General features: G+C 42.9%; 2 long non-coding RNA genes across 3 annotated transcripts in view; one reads left to right on the top strand and one right to left on the bottom strand.

Moving 5' to 3' along the window:
* Positions 1-1,103: 1,103 nt before the first annotated feature.
* The window catches only part of LOC142077690 (uncharacterized), a 73,961-nt gene continuing 59,118 nt past the window's right edge, over positions 1,104-15,946 (top strand). Inside the window, exon 1 of the long non-coding RNA XR_012671972.1 lies at positions 1,104-1,636. This is a non-coding gene — a long non-coding RNA (uncharacterized LOC142077690). The remainder of the gene's footprint in view (positions 1,637-15,946) is intronic.
* The window catches only part of LOC142077691 (uncharacterized), a 50,876-nt gene continuing 37,397 nt past the window's right edge, over positions 2,468-15,946 (bottom strand). The window contains exons 8-9 of one of the 2 annotated variants that reach the window (XR_012671977.1): positions 7,264-7,353; positions 2,468-3,237 (exon numbers count right to left, since the gene is read on the bottom strand). This is a non-coding gene — a long non-coding RNA (uncharacterized LOC142077691). Of the gene's footprint in view, positions 3,238-3,446; positions 4,515-7,263; positions 7,354-15,946 lie in introns of those variants that run through there. The other variant, XR_012671973.1, reaches the window with a different exon arrangement.

The raw sequence follows: 15,946 nt of genomic DNA, 5'->3' as shown, positions 1-15,946 counted from the left end.
TAACTAAGAGGGGAAATCATCCGCCCATAGATTTCACGAAAGCAAAGAGCGGGGAAGAAAATCCAAACCTCGCCCGGTCCGACGGCTGTATTTCTGCTGGGCGCACGCATCGCCCGCGTGTCCATCACGGGTGTTTTTAGGGCGATCACACAACCGGTGTCAGGGTCACGCACGCCTCCAGCCTTCCTCCTTCCCTCCAGCTCCTCTCTAACGCCGCAGTGACACCCTGCCGGCCTCGGTGCTAGCAAGCGAGGATTTCCCCGCCTAAACATACAAGGTTTTGCCAACGGAGCGGAGTCCCGTGAATGTTTCCCCGAGCACGTTATAAGCAGCAGCACCAGCAGCTCCACGGAGCCCCGAGGCCGGCGCCGGGAGCGCCCGGCAGGCTCGGGCAAGCCCGGTCCCGGCCTCCGCCCGCCCGGGGCACGGCGGCTCTGCCTCCCGGGGCGGGAGGGGCGAGCCCTCGCTCTCCAAAAAAAAAAAACAATCCGAGTTGAAAGCAAAAAAAAAAGACGCTTTTTTTTTTTTTTCGGGCTTGCTACCCTGCGCCGTCCCCGCCGGCGGAAAGCTCCCCCCGTCCCGCGGCACCCGAGGGCGGTAGCCGGGGTGACCGTGGGCGCTCGGGACGAGGAGGGAAACGGGGGGTGGGCAAAGCTCGGCACCCGTTTGCGAACACGTTTCCCAGCCTTGGCGGCGGTGGAAGGCCCTCCTCTGGCGTTTGCAGTTTTCTTTGTTTACATTCAGTTTAGAAACATTGGCCTTCGGCCAGAAAAGCGCCGGTTCCCCCCCCCACCCCTTCCTTCTCGGATGGCGGAGGAGACTTTTAACTTTCACGACCCCCGGCTCTTCAAATGTTTTCCCCTCGGCTCCCAAATTAACCCTTCGGCCACCTCGGAAAAAAAAAAAGGGGCCGGACGGTGCGTGCACCTGCCCTCGGAGCTTTCAACCGAGGCATCGCAACAGGTTCTACCGGGGGATGGAGGCGCACCGGTGGATGGAGGTGGAGGGTACCGGCGAGGCGAGGCGCGCCGAACCGAGCGACGGGGCCCGGGGCCCCACCGCTCGGTTCGGCGCGCCTCGCCGCGCCGCCCGCGGGGCGGTGCTGTGCGGCGGCAGCCGGGCGGGGAAGCGGCGCGGTTCTCCCCGCCGCCGCACCGCCCGGTTCCTCCCGGTGCTCGGAGCAGCTGCGGCGGCGGGTGGGGAGAGCGCTGAGGCCGCTTGTATGCGCCGGGCTTGTGTGTGCGTGTGTGTGTGTGTGTGTGTGTGTCCCCGGCTCCTCCACCCCGGTATCTTTCTCCCCCCGCCGCCGCCTCGGCGAGGAGTAAGTGCCACCGCTCCGCCTTCTCCTTTTCGCAATGTTGACGCAATCTATAAATAGTGGAACAAAAGGACCAACTTCCTCGCAGCTTTGCTGAAACTGCACAAAAAAGGCAACCGGGGGGGGGGGACACGGTTATTTTTTGATTTTATTTTTCTCCGGTTAAAAGGCGAATCCTGCCTCCTCCCCCGAACACACACGCTACTGGAAGATTATTTATATTTTTTTTCCTCGCTGTCTCCTATGCTGGCAACGTCCTGCGAGTGGCTATTTTGCTTTTGCACCGAGAGAAGGGCTCCCCCCCCTCCTCTTCTGACAGTAAGTGCCATTTAGCTACTGCCTTTTCTACGGAGTCGGGGGGGGGGAGGGCTGCCTGCTCGCCTACCTGCCTGCTGCCCCAGAGAGCGGGCAGGAGGGACCAGGCGCTCCGGGGACGGGGAGGGGGTTGGAGGCGCTTAGTGCGGTGGGGTGTCAGCGCCACGGAGCAAGCGGGGATGCGCACACGGGGGACGGGGCGTGGGGGACCTGCGGATTTTGGGGGGGGTGAACCGGTGAAATAAGGTGATCGAGAGAGGGGCCGGTTGCCGCTGCCCGCCGAACAAAAGCTGACGCTGATATTAAACGGGCTTTTGTTAGGGGGAAGTGTGTGTGCGTGCGTGTGTGGGGGCGCGGGGGGGGGGACACCCCGCCCGCAGCAAGTTGCCGTGCGGCGGAGGGCACCTTAGACTTGTTTACCGCTCGGCGCGGCGCTCACCGGCGTGTTTACCCTGCACACACGACGCGGGGCTCCCCCCCTCCGCTTCCCCCCTCTTCCCAACCCCTCCCCTCCTCCACGCCCCGGGGGGGGGATGAGCGGAGCGGGGTTTAAAGGGGGGGGTGCGCGGTCAGGAGATGCTGATACGATCACGCGTGAAACACACACACACACACACACACCCCCCCCTTTGCCAGTCGGATCGGTGCAAGCGCAGGCAGTTACTGGCCGGAGGGAGAATTACATCATCCCCTGCTCCAGTGATGCTACCTTTCGTGCCGCTACCATGCGCGCAGGGAAACAAGCGGGGGCGCGCCTCCCCCCCCCCCCCCCGGCTCGGGCTTGCGCCCGAGCCGGGGAGGGGGGGAGGAGGCGCGCCCCCGCGTCACTCACACACACACACGCCCGCCCGAGTGTTTACAGCGCTCACACAGGCGTATTGTGACGTCGCCTGAGTGACAGCCCGCCGCACCAACGGGGGGGGGGCGCGGCCCCCCGACGCCAAGGCATTACACGGGCGCCCCGCCCGCCTTCCCTCCCCACGCCGCGCGGGGACCGGGGCCGTGAGCGATTCCGCGTGGGGGGGCGGGGAGCCGAGACCGAGACCGAATACTTCAAAAGTTAAATCAAACTTACACGCTCTAGTATTGGGGTGGTTCACATGATGCCAATTAATTTGCGTTTATGACATTTTATGACGTTTTAAACGCATACTACACGCTCGAGAAGCGATTTCGTCTGAGAGAGGCGAGGCGTGTTTGTAAGCGTGGGACATGTGTGAAGTTACACCTCAGCCCCTTGGGAGCAAGCTGGGACGCGAGGGCCCGGCTGCTGCCCGGGAACACGCTCCTGGCAGGGTTTGGCACAGGGACGGCGTGAGCATAGAAGCTGTCAGAGTGGTGGCCTTGTACACTTCATCGTCCAGAGTGGACAATAAAAAGCTGATTTTTTTTTTTTTTAAACGGGAAATAGATTTAAGCACCGAGGACAAAATTTAAATTTCACACAACGTATGCTTTCCCCAGTGTTACAAATGTAATGTTATAGGGTTAGAAACTTGTTGCAATATGCTACTGGGGAGGGAAAAAGTGAAGTTTTTTTACTCAGTCTGTGAAAATATTGAAGTAGTACTTACCCACTGCAAAGTCAATAAATCCGTATCACACTAAAAACAACAAAAAGTGTTTTACAAACTGATACTTGTCAAGAATTGTTTGCCAGAATGCAGCAGTGTAAAATTATTACTAAAACATCAGCGTTTACTCACTGCAAAATTCAAGTCACCATGAAGCCTGTTTAGTAATACACACAATTTTTAATGTGTTAATGGCTTGGGTTTCTTCAAAGTGTATTACTTTTTGAAGTCTGGGTGTTTCTATTTGTGCAGAAAATAGACTGAGAAGCTTTGAGCTCCTACTGTTACAAATGTTAAAAGGAAACAAAGTTGAGCTGCTAAGTCGGCAGTCTGGAATGAGTCAATAGTATCTCCTTTGTCCTGCTAGCTTTCTCTGCTGTGGTGTATCTTTGCTCTATTTCCTCTGCACAAGCAAACGAACATTTCTACCCTCAGTATATTTAACAGACTTTATAGTCCAGGCTTCTAAATATTCTGACCCACCAGTAAACTTCAAATGCATCTGCCTTTCCAGGCTGTATTCAACAGTTATGATACTGTCAATGACAGTACGCTCACTTCTTTAACCACGTAGATACTTACACATTTTCCATTATCTACAATTAATGGGGCAAATTATTCTTGCTTTGCTGTAGTAAGCTTTCATAAGGGAACAAATATGCCTTTTTAAAGTATTCCATCATTTTTTTTTTTACAAAAAACACCCAAAAAGAGATTGGGACGGAGACACGAAGGAGATGTAAATAACTCCCCCCCTCATTTACTTGGGGATTCCCTGGGAGTCTCAGAGGGCAAGGAGGTAACATAGCTGGCTTTTACAACAGGATCACGGGTCCTGACACAGGGTCACAGAGAATCTATGCTTGGCTAGCCCTGTGCTCCAGTTTTGTTTAGCTGGTAGCTAGTCCCTTGAGGGATCAATGTCAACTTAAGCATGCTAACTTCTACAAGCAATGGGTTGGCCAGTGACCGAGAGCTGTAACTGGCTCCTGGAGGGAGGGCTCCCTACTTCTGCGGCACTTGGTCAGGCTGCTGTCAGGCTGCTTCTGCTTGTCGCAGAAAGAGATCAAAGTGGCAACAGTATAAAGCAAACCCCAACACTGTCCGATTTCTGAAAACAAAAGGTGGGTAGATGTATTAGGTGGATTGGAAAAGCAGCTTGGGTAGGGATGTGGTTTATAGACTGAGGCACAGGAACTGGAGCCAACTCTCATCACCGTGAGCTAAGTTTCTGTGTACCTCAAACCCGCTTTTCTCTCAGACTCTGGCCTTGGGATTGGTATTAGTTGTTCTGCAGATCTGTCGCACTCCCAGCGATGATAAACAAATGTTAATTCAATATCCCACATGTAAAGGTATTAGTGTTCAGCAAATAAAATAGGAGCACACTTTCTCTGTATTACCTATATGTAATAAATTAATCCATTAAGGAAGGAGGTACATATATATATATATGCACACACACATACATATCTCCTCACATTAATAGCCACTTCCGGTTTAACTATCAAAAAGCATAGGAGACTAGAGCTGGGTTGCTAGAGTACAAAGAAAAGTGAAACTGTATTAACTCACTGGGAGGTTGAAACCTGTATTTTAATATATACAGTATGTAGTTCTTACTTAATTTTATGTTAGACTACAAAGCCTTTTTAGGTCTGCAAGATCAAGATACTATTTTTTTGGTTTTACAAAAAAATAGCTTGTTTATTATTAATTTATCTAGGCCTGCTTTTCTTTTGATTACCTGAATTACATAAATGAGTAATTTAGCATATGATTATCTGAATGACCATTCCTTTCCCTTTTCACTCTTGAAAAAATTATCAGTCAACTTCTGCTGTAGTGTTGTATCTGTGACCATTTTGACTGTACCATTTGGTGTCTGATACTTTTTATTTTTTAAATATAATTTTGTACTTCCCCCCCCCAATTATTTTTAAAAATGCAGCCTTATAATTCCTAATGATAATAAGCAGTTTTCTCTGGTGACCATAAAGGCCTATGCTATGAATTTCTACAGTTTTCATTTAAAACTCTCAACGCCTTTCTATCTTTCCAGTTGTAAAGGGTGTTACTAACTTACATTTGGAAATTTGACTGATACAGACAGCATAGTCTTCCTGGTTCTGCAAGCAGACAGTTCCAGTGTTTCAGCTTTTGCACAGTAGCACTTTAACAAGCAGCAGCCATGTATAACTAACAAGACTGCAAGTCCAGTTACTGCTTTTTAGAAGCCTGTACCCAGCTCTTAAGTTATCCAAAATGTCCATTTTATATTGTTGCAGCCATATGACAAAACTATTAACAGCAGGAAAGTGCAGTAGTTATTCACAATGGATAAGATACAGGGGGAGAAAAAAGAGTTTTAAAAAATGGAGCCTGAGGCACAGGGAGAAAGCAGCAGAGCTCCAGCTATCCTTTTATAGTAACTGGTGTTTTATGGGAAGTGGGAAAGAAAAGAAAACTCTTCCTTCCAGCAGCTAGCCAGTGATGGCATAACCCTTCTAACTGAAGACTGATAGCATTTCTGGAGAAATCTTTATGCAGGTTTCATTTCTAGTATCTGGAAATGAGAAGTATTGTTTTCCCCCGTTCCTTCTCTTGAACCTACTTCTGGGTTCTGGGTCTTATCCTCTAGCTATATTGATGGATGTCTAATAGAACAGTTTACAAGTTTGGCATTAGTGCTTCATAAAAAGTAATATATTTTTCAGAATATTTTACAGTACTGTAGTAGTTTTCATGAATATTTTCTACATGTACAGTTAACATTCTGAATATTACATATGTATAGATGATATTAGCTAATTAGGGCATTACTTTAAAACGTGTATATAATGTGTACACAAGATACACTTAGCACAGACTAAAAAAGTGCTCTCAGCATGGATTACAACTACAAATAAATCTTTTGTAAAAGATGAATGGAAGTTAGGAAATCAGTAGTAGTTCATCAGATGAGAAATATGCCCTTTAGACTGTGCTAAGCAGTAAAAAATAAATATGCCGAAAACTAGGCAACACTAGCTGGCAAAACAGAATATTTTTCAGGACTCTTAGGATCCTTGTTCCTGGCTGAATGTGGTATGTGCATGAACATCTTTTCTTATAAAATAATAAATTTCACAAAGATTCCACTGTATGACAGTGTACTGATTGGCTGTCACAACTACTGACTAAATATTAATTTTGGTAGTCTTTCCAAGTTAAATTTATGAACTACTATATCTGGATAACTTTTAAATCCCTACCCACAAGTGAAACTCCAACAAACCGATTTCCTGACTTGCACATTGTCTATCCTTGTTTGTAAAGATTTGTTTAGTAATTTACTTTAGTTTGTCAATTTTACTTTTATTAATTGGTTAGAGAAATATTAGATAGGCTCTTTTGATTTGGAGTTCATTTCACTTTAGTTTTATAACACTAAACAGTGCGATAAACACTGCAGGCTAACTAGAAGGAGCTCCGCATTAGTGCAATCACTTCAGTTTCGTAACTCCTACAGATTTTTATCCCTTACAAGCAATGATTTACATACCAGTGAGGGAAAATGAAAATGAGGAGGAAGCTCATTATAACCCTGTAAGTGTACTTAGTTTCTCCTAACACAGACTAGATTAAACCTGGCCTATGTCACAAGAACTGTGAAGGGTGAGAGCAAAGGGTCCTTTCTCATAATGGCACAATTAATGCTCTCTTCACTCAACAGAGAAAACCAGACCCAAAATGGGAAGGAGGATCTGGGCTACTATTCTTTCACCTTCGCTCCCCACCCCCACCCCCACCCTTTGAGCTGTAAAGAAAGGATCAGGTTGCACTATTTTAAAAGCTGGTGCAGTACGCACACTTCCTTAGTATATTGGAGAGCACTAGGAGAAAACCTCTCTGAGAGATCCCTGCAGGAGCGCATACTGCTGCACAACATCCTTTACTCAGGACAGTGACTTAACAACAGAGCTGAGCCTTCAATTAAGTGATGAAAACTTTCCCTGTAAACATACAATATTTTTAGGGACATATATAAGTAAGAATATTACTGAACTAACTTACCTTTGACACATGGTTTTGAAAGCTTCATGCCTGATGCAAGTCATAAAAAACAAACTAGCACAATAGCTCAGCACTACAGGTAAAGTAGATCTGTAAATAAATGAAAAAAGAAATTAAGCAACTTAGCATAATTTCCTGAGCACACCTAAATAAACTGCATTTATTAACACATTAAAGAATATAATTGCGCTCTCTTTCATTCCACCATCTGAGCACAGATTGCTAGTTACGGTTCCTACAGACATTTCAAGTTAAATCACACAGCTGATGTTAGATCTATATCAAGGTGGAAGATGGATGGTGTTATGGCCAAGGTTTGGAATGGGAGTTCAAACAAGGGCCATAATCCTGTCCCCGACTCGGAATTTCACCAATGGCTTTTCGATTCTAAGATAGGGACAATTAAAACTGTCCTACCTCTCACTGAATCTAACAGACAAAATAATGCTTACAGGATGTCCCAAGGCTACATATACTAAGGTTATAAAAAGTCTAAAATAACCTAAGATCTGAAATAAGTGTTTAGCAACATTTTGTTTACCTGTGTATTTGTCTTTTCAAAATACAGAAGTCATAGTTCCAGAGGCAAGGTGCCTAGTTAGCAGTGCCTACTGAATGTCAAAAAGCTAATCCAGTTAGGAGGATCTCCCTTAAAGGAGTTCTCATGCTGTATCATATCTCCACATAAAAGAACCGAAAATTACGGTGATTGAAATCCTCACCAGTCTTCCACACTCTTCACATTAGATATGAAGACCTGACTGGGAAAGGGCACTAAAAGCTTCATATCTCACCCAGGGAATTCTGTAGGAATTGTGAAAGGAAGCCAAAAGCCTCCTCCTGTTGGAAAAGGGGAAGTTTTGGGTGCAGTGGGAGAGTCCGCACAAAGCACTGCATAGATGCTGGGCTGTGAGTCAGTGGCACTCAGAGGCTAGAAGAGCTGTATCATTATGGTGTCATCTGTCAAACGGCCCAACAGTGAGAAGGTATAAATGCTGTTTAATCTTGCCTCAGCCACTTCTGTCTGAGCTCTGTGAGTTTCAAAAAGAGTAAAATCCCATTCCAGGTTTAAAAAAAGGTTGAGATCTATAGATAAAAAGCTGTATATTAGATCTAGGTATTACTATTGTAGTTGTTAATACTACACAATTTCAACATACAGACTGGCAGACATTTAATTTGAAAGCAAGAATTAAAATAATGACAGGTTGTGTCATATGACAACAAATTGTCATTTGCTACTACAAACAAGTAGTAGCAAAACTGTCCTTTTCTCATGCATATGATTCATCATTCTAGAGGGAGAGCCTGCTGGAAATATGCAAGAGGCACATGAAAATGGAGGGAAAGATAAGAAAATAAGTTTAATGGAAGGTGCTGAGTTGGATGACTGAAGTCTTCATCAAATAAGAAAGCAGTACCTTACTTGTTTTCTGATGCTGTGTAAATGAATGAATCAAAGCCCACACATTCTCTTGCAAATCATGTCACAAGGATTCTACCTCTCTATGTCCCTGAGGTCACGAGTGACCATGTACTGACACCTGACAGACTCCTGCCGCCTTTTCTTTAATAGAGCAAGCGTATACCTCTCTAACCACTTGAGCCCATGTGAGTGCTATACATAGTGTGCTGCCTCCCCTTCCTTTTTTTTTTTTTATTTTAGCAATCTATACCCCCCAAAAAAATTCCTGTCATCTTTTATGTCTCCCTACAGACTTTCTTGCACTGAGAAGTTTCTTGATACTTAAGCAGACACGTGTTAAGGTATAAGGAAAAACACAAAAAGATAAGAATATTTCAGGGAGAGACTCAGCAGCTTTTCAGAAAAAGGAATACTTTATTTCAAAGAAAATAAAATCTTTTGCAACTGAAAGAGGCTTATGTTTATGTTATCACTAAAACTTTTGCTGAAATGGGAGGAAACAGTAACTGTAGACAGTAGTTCAAAAGGAAGTTCTGTTACAGTACAGACTAAAAAATTTAAATTCTTGCAGTGTATAAAATATGCAATCAATGCTGAACTTCTGCATATGCCTTAAATACTGAGCTGTGAGTGTAGACTGCTCTTTAATGTGTCCAACAGCCTTAACGCTGAAACCTATACAAGGAGATAATTAATACAATAGCATTCACCAAGCACAAAACTGAGATATTCTTTCATTGAAACTTCTCCAGCTCTTACAAAGACACCATTCAAAAAAGAAAAAAAGCATTTCAAAGACCGCTGTAGATGCTGGACATAGGCTGATTCTTGAGTTAAAGACAGACATCCGCTAGCCAAAAGGAGTAACTCGAACAAGGAGAGACTTTCAAGTTTCAGACTTTCAGGTTTGAGACCTCTAATTTGAACTTATCTACGTTTTCACACATCAGTAGGTTCAGTGGAGTTAGAAATATTCAGTATGTGTAATGAAAACAATCTCTATCAGTGGATACAGCATGAACATGATAACATATGTTTTCCAAGCCTAGAGCAATTGTCAAGCAATTACTATTTGTCAAGGCAACACACTTGATAGTCAGGGTCATCTAACCCTAGGTCATCTCCTTCTACCTTATTCTGAGGCAGGTCTCAGTAACTCAGCTGCCCAGCTTTCTTTAATTTGCTCTGAACGTAGGTTGCAGATGCACATTTCTCTCACTACACGCAGAGAGAAAGCCGAGGGAGGCAGAGGCAGCGGCAAGGGGTGCAGTTACTGCACCATGATGGCTCATATAAGCAACAGCTGCCAGGGTTTTGTTCCAAGACGAAGGAGGGCCCGTGCAGGTCAGAGGGGACTCCTGGACAACTGATTATTAACCAGGGCTTTCTAAAGCACTTGCAAGGCCCATATTGTGTTTGTTTAAGACCCAGAACTACAAATGCATGTTATCAGCAGACTGGATTGGTTTGTGTCTCTGAGTTAAATTATCAATTTTAGCTACCTTTCAAAACAGAAAAGAGAAAGACCTTGTCTTACACAGTCTATTTTGGTCCGGTTTTACATTTGCTTTGGTTTTTTTTTCATTTCAAAGGCCCTTATTCAACTAAATATACCCTCTTTACAAAATATTATTCTTTTTGCTATCCAGATTGTTATTTCATGCCTGTACAATTTTTATTTAATCATCTATATAACTAACCTCTGATTCTTAATTTTTACATTTTATGATAGAAAATTTAATGGCTTTTCTTTACCACATGATTCAGTCTTCCAATTATAATTTGTAAACTGTGTGTAGATGGAAAATGGAATTCAATTAAAATGTAGCAAAAGAGCACTTCATTTTTTATCAGTTAAATTAAATAACCATAGATGTACATAACATGTAAGAAAAAAAAATATCAGAACATACTGCACTGAACACTGATTTATTCAGTAAGGACTAATCACTGCTAGTTGGGGAACTTAAGTGATTGTTTCTCGTCAGCATGACCTTCAAGACTTCAGAACTAGTACATCTCATCCTCTTACAGTTTTCATTCATGGACCTGATGAGAAGAAAAGAAATTGCCTGCTTTTTCATCTCCAGTGGATTTTTCAATTTTGAACATACTAGTCATTAATATAAAGTAGATGAGTACATTAAAAGAGAAAAAAAAAAAGCTATCAGAAGCAGGTTCCGCATTCTGTAGGTTATAGTTCCAACTGCTATGCCAGCTTCAGTGGTTTGACTTTCTCTAAAACTTTGGCATCAAAAAATGTGTTGCATAGTATTTTTATTGTGTTATTTTAAAATACTATAGTAAATTTAACCTTAATACTGGCTGCCCTACTTCCATACTTAATTTTAAGTGGTCTTGTTAAAAAAGAAACATTTAATTTAAATAAAGCATACATATAGAACTCATTAAACATATATTAATCATTCCAGGAGGCCACACAAGTAACAGAAAATGTGGATTCCTTCCTTTCTGATTTATCAGCCATTTATGCTGTAGTATGTTCAAAACAGAATGGGTTCCTACTGTGCCTGCTGGTGTACATACAAAGTTAAAGAGACAGAGCCCTGGCACAGCGGTTTGCCTTCATTTGCTCAACACCTGAGGTGTTAAAAGTAAAAAGCCAAACAGGAGAGGCTTTTTTTTTTTTTTTTAAAGCACTGGCTGTCCAGGTGCAGATTTACCAGCATCAGGAGGCAGAGGGTGAAAGGATGCTATGAAGGGCTCTAGATCCTCCCCTGTTCCTCCCTTCTTTTCTATTCCTCCTCCTCGAGCTCTAGCTGCATTCACCTATGCCTATCTACCAAAAATTGGAGGGACTTTAAGCTAACACGGGAACTGAACATAAGCATCGACCACCTTAACCTCTGCTAAATATAGAGACTTCCCATTGAATTTTCCTTGTCCTTGCTAAGTGACTTAGGAGGATAAACCTACTATCAGGACAACTCCTCAAGTTGAAAGGAAGACCAGAAAAGGTATTTCTGAGAATGTCTAAAGGTTGTGATCCTGGCTTGCTGAATTTTGGAACATGACTTACAGATTTGGCATTACAGATCTGTGTATTTGATTTATTCACTTAACAAGGATCAGAATGAAATTCCTCCTCGCAAATTACTGTGATGGAAACAACACTATCCCATGGATTTTCTGTTAATTTTCTTGCTCTATTCTTTGACGGGCTCAAAGATTTCCTCTCGGTAGTAGAGAGAATCTGAAGGCCAGCATAAGGAACAGGAAAAGTCACTACTCAAAACTACAATAGTAGCAACAAGTTTCTGAAGAGATAGAGATTAATAAAGTTTGGTTTAGGTAAGGGCATGATTAAGTGAGGAAAAAAAGGTGAGGTAGAGGTATTTCATTAACATATGTCATAAAATCTTTGAAATACCACAGACTATGTAGTTCGCAAAGCTGACAGTGCAGAAAAGGAACGAAAATGACTGACTAAGGTTGGCTCTAGTTGGTTGAATTTAAAGAGGGGGAGGTCCTGAAAGTGTTTGTTTCATTTTTGCAAAGACTGTGAGTAGGCCAAGATTCATAAATAAACCTTATTTTAAGAATACATGAGAGTTCAGACTGGTTCAGATCAGGCATACACTTGGCCCATGTACCTATCTCCAACAGCAGACATAAGCCAATTCTATCCAAGTACTCTTTCAGAGAACAGGAGGACCGGGACCGGACATATTTGATAATGCCCATGGCTCCGGCATCCAACTTTGTTTTAGCTCGGGGGGTTTCCTGAGCCTGATGTCGTTTGTCTATCAGTGACCTTTACTAGATCTCTCTTCCAAGGTCTTGTGCAGTCTCTCCTTAGATCCATGTGAACTTCTTTCATCCATACTGTTTTTAGACAAAGAATGTCATATTAGCCATGAACATATAAACCAATATAATTTATTGTATTATTTGCTTTGAACCTGCTTACTGCCAGCTTCACCTGATGCACCTTCATTTTTTTTTTTATTGATAGAGAAGGTGAAAAGTAGATCCCTGTCCATCCTTTTCATGTGTGATTTTAAAACATTTATTGCTGTTTTGAAGAAGTGTTAGAAGGGTGCTGTAATTAAAGTCTCTGAAGAAGAGTCCATTGCCCCTGTGCTGGAAATCTATTTCTTCTTAGCTCTGCCAATCAACCACCAGTTTGCCTGCTATCTGTGGCAGATGCTGAAGCTGCTATTGCACAGAAGTCCTTCCAAGATCCTGGGGAACTGGAAGCTTAGATGAGCACATTCTGAGAGAGCCATTCTTTCCCACTGTTAGGGAAGATGCATTAGAGGAAAAGATGCAGTCATGCATATTGTGCTCTTAAAACCCTGCTGGTCTTTCTGCAAGCAGAATCTAAAAGAATAGTAGGGAGTGGAAATGAAGAGAAGAAAATTTGCCAATCCACAGAAATCAGCCCTGTTCTAAGAAAATTACTTGCTAAGAACTAAAGCTCAAGGAATCAATGTAAACTTTATCTAAAAACTGAAGTAGGAAACTGAAGATGAAGTAGTTCAAGCTTCCTCTAAAGGAGGAGGGCATTGTTTCTAGAGTCTGGCAGTAGACCTTAAGTGGGCACAGTTAACATCATAATTAAAACAGCAGAAGCTTGTGAGAGTTTCCTATTATTTCAGTAGGAGATTCATAACCCATGCAGTATACTCTCATTTTCCCTGCTATGTGTTTTACAAGGCACAGGAATATTTCTCGAGCAGACAGGAAAGCCCAGTTTCTATTAGTAAAAAATTATACGGATAGGTAAGACAGGTCTCCATTCTTAGGTAAAAAAATGAACAAAGGCCTTTCAGAAATCTTACTACAAGGTAAGGTATATTGCATCCCTGTACAGAGGAAGATAAGCAGCTATTGCAGAAAAATGCATCTTAGAGAAATTATGTAAACTCCAGTTAGTGTCAAAGCTATTGAACAGTCCCGTACTATTGAAGTAGAAGAGGTTAAGAAAGACTGATGATGCTAAGATACTCAAACAGAAAGTCTTTTCATTTAGGTTTGTGAGTAACTCTAGTTAAAGTGACTCTATTTGACACAAAATGATCTGTACTGTTGCAAAATAGTTTCTGTCAGCACATTTCACCTAGGCAACGCCCAATCTATCAGCAGTAATCATACTAGGTTTGGCTGCAGGATCTGATTATTTCAGAAGAGTATGTTTGGCTAAGCAGGTAAAGAGATTATACTGAAAGTTTCACAAGACACGAAGAAAGGTAAAAAAAAAAGGCATACAAAACCCATCTTATTAAACAGGTAAACAAAACATTTTTTCAGGAGCTCTCAGCATCCCTCTAGTTATAACCGGACACCTATTCCTGTCTGTTATGAACAAACACACTTTTAGGAGTTCCCATTTGAAGAAGGTAACTCTGGAAGACAGGTCATTGTTGTTGACTCCCTGCTACAATGCTTAAATATGCTGAAGGTTAGAAAGGCTCAGAGCCTTTAACGTTACCAACTCTAACCCCAAATGTTGCCTGGTTCTGACTGGCTTAATTCAGAGCCATATGTCACATAAAAGTTCCTGAAGATGGTCTTGCCCCTCACTGGCTTGTTGACAAAACATATAATGAATTATCACATTGACTATCGGCACTTGTTTGGCAAGTCCCTGAAAAACAAAACTAAATGTACTTTTTGTTCAAGGCAGAGGGTCCTGACTCTGAGATATTTAGATGGAGCATCACAGAGATTTTGAATGTGAGCAAATCCCTATCTCTGAATAAACCTGTCTGTCACCCAGACCCTTGGTACATTAAGGTATGAAGATGACACTATACTGAGTATCGTTTGTTCGGAGTTTAATGAGGAGAGGACTTCTTTGTGTACCACAGACATCTGATGCAGCATGTACCAGGTAGTTACAAGGCTGTGGTTTCAGTCAACTTTGTGCACAATGTAGATAAAGTACAGAATGTTTTGTGAGAGACTATAAATGCTGAGGTGTTTTCACTGATCTTAAAAGATGACCTAGAAACTGATTTAATTGACCTGTTACTGTCTAGGATCTCTCCTCTAGGAAGTAAAAACTCTTGATAATATGACGTATAACAGCAAAACCATAACTAAGTGTTTTTTAAGACTGAGAACTATTGATTATATAGTTTTAGACGTGTGTGAACTGAATTGATCATCTGTTGTGGTACTACACTTCAGTCCTTTATCTTCTGTGACAGGCTGTGATGATGGCTACTTTTTCTGGGAGGAGGCAGGGGGAACACAAAACCAACAGAAAATTCTGCTTGGTTCACGAGAAAGACTGAAGGGTAGCACTCTGTAATGTAGTCCAGTCCCTATGAGGAATCTAATGTCTTTTCTCTGCTGCATGGACCCCTATGTAAAAATAGACATCTTGCAGGCTGGCAGTTCAAAATCCCTGAGGATTAGTGATTGGTTAGGAGATTATGGATAGTACTTCAGTCTGAATTTGAAATAGCAAATGAAAGTGCTGAGGCACTGATAGATGACACTGAACTGCTAGCCCCCTCACCCTTTCTGTAAAGTTGTAGATACAGAAGGCTCTGTCACCGATTTGTAATGGTACATTTGCTTCTGCAATCAGTCATAGAAGGGAATCTATTTCTGGTGTTTATTGTTTCTAATAAGCCGGATAGCTTGTTAGAGAATAAGAGACAGAAAAGCCACGAGACCAACAAGTCACTCAGCACTATGTACAACACAGTACTGAAAATACAATCACTACTATCGGGGCTATAAATACATAAGGCATTCAACACAATGCCAGTCACTATCAAGGTCCCTGCAGGGAGCATGCAAGTAATAAAATAGGTCTTTTCAGGCCCTGGACTCTGGACTTTAAAATACATGAATGAAAGACACGCCATATTGCTGGTGAATCTTTCATCCCTTGCTACGTGCACGGGCAGCAACTTGTGCTGGGAATCACGCTCCTCTTGCCTCCATCAGACTTCCCTGCCAATACAAATGGATCCTGGTAATGAGAATATCCCAGAAGCTCAGCTTTTAGGACACTGAATAAGAGACACTGTCTTAAGTCATAACTATAGCTTTACTTGTGGAATTTAGAAATAAATTTATTTCTGTTCAAGGGAGGTCTTCTCCCTCCCTCCCCTGCTGTTGTTTCCTCTTGGAAAAAGGAAATGTTACTGGACATGTTGCTCTCTGAAGAATCACACTAGGGAAAATCTTAAACCCCAGTAACTTATGACTCCTTTATGCATATATAAACAGATATATCTAGTATGTGAACTCAAACTGTATTTTGCTAATGGTCAT

Source organism: Calonectris borealis, chromosome 1 (assembly GCF_964195595.1).
Source record: "Calonectris borealis chromosome 1, bCalBor7.hap1.2, whole genome shotgun sequence".
In the NCBI taxonomy this organism is placed as follows: Eukaryota; Metazoa; Chordata; class Aves; order Procellariiformes; family Procellariidae; genus Calonectris; species Calonectris borealis.
This window is presented reverse-complemented; position numbering and strand designations above follow the sequence as displayed.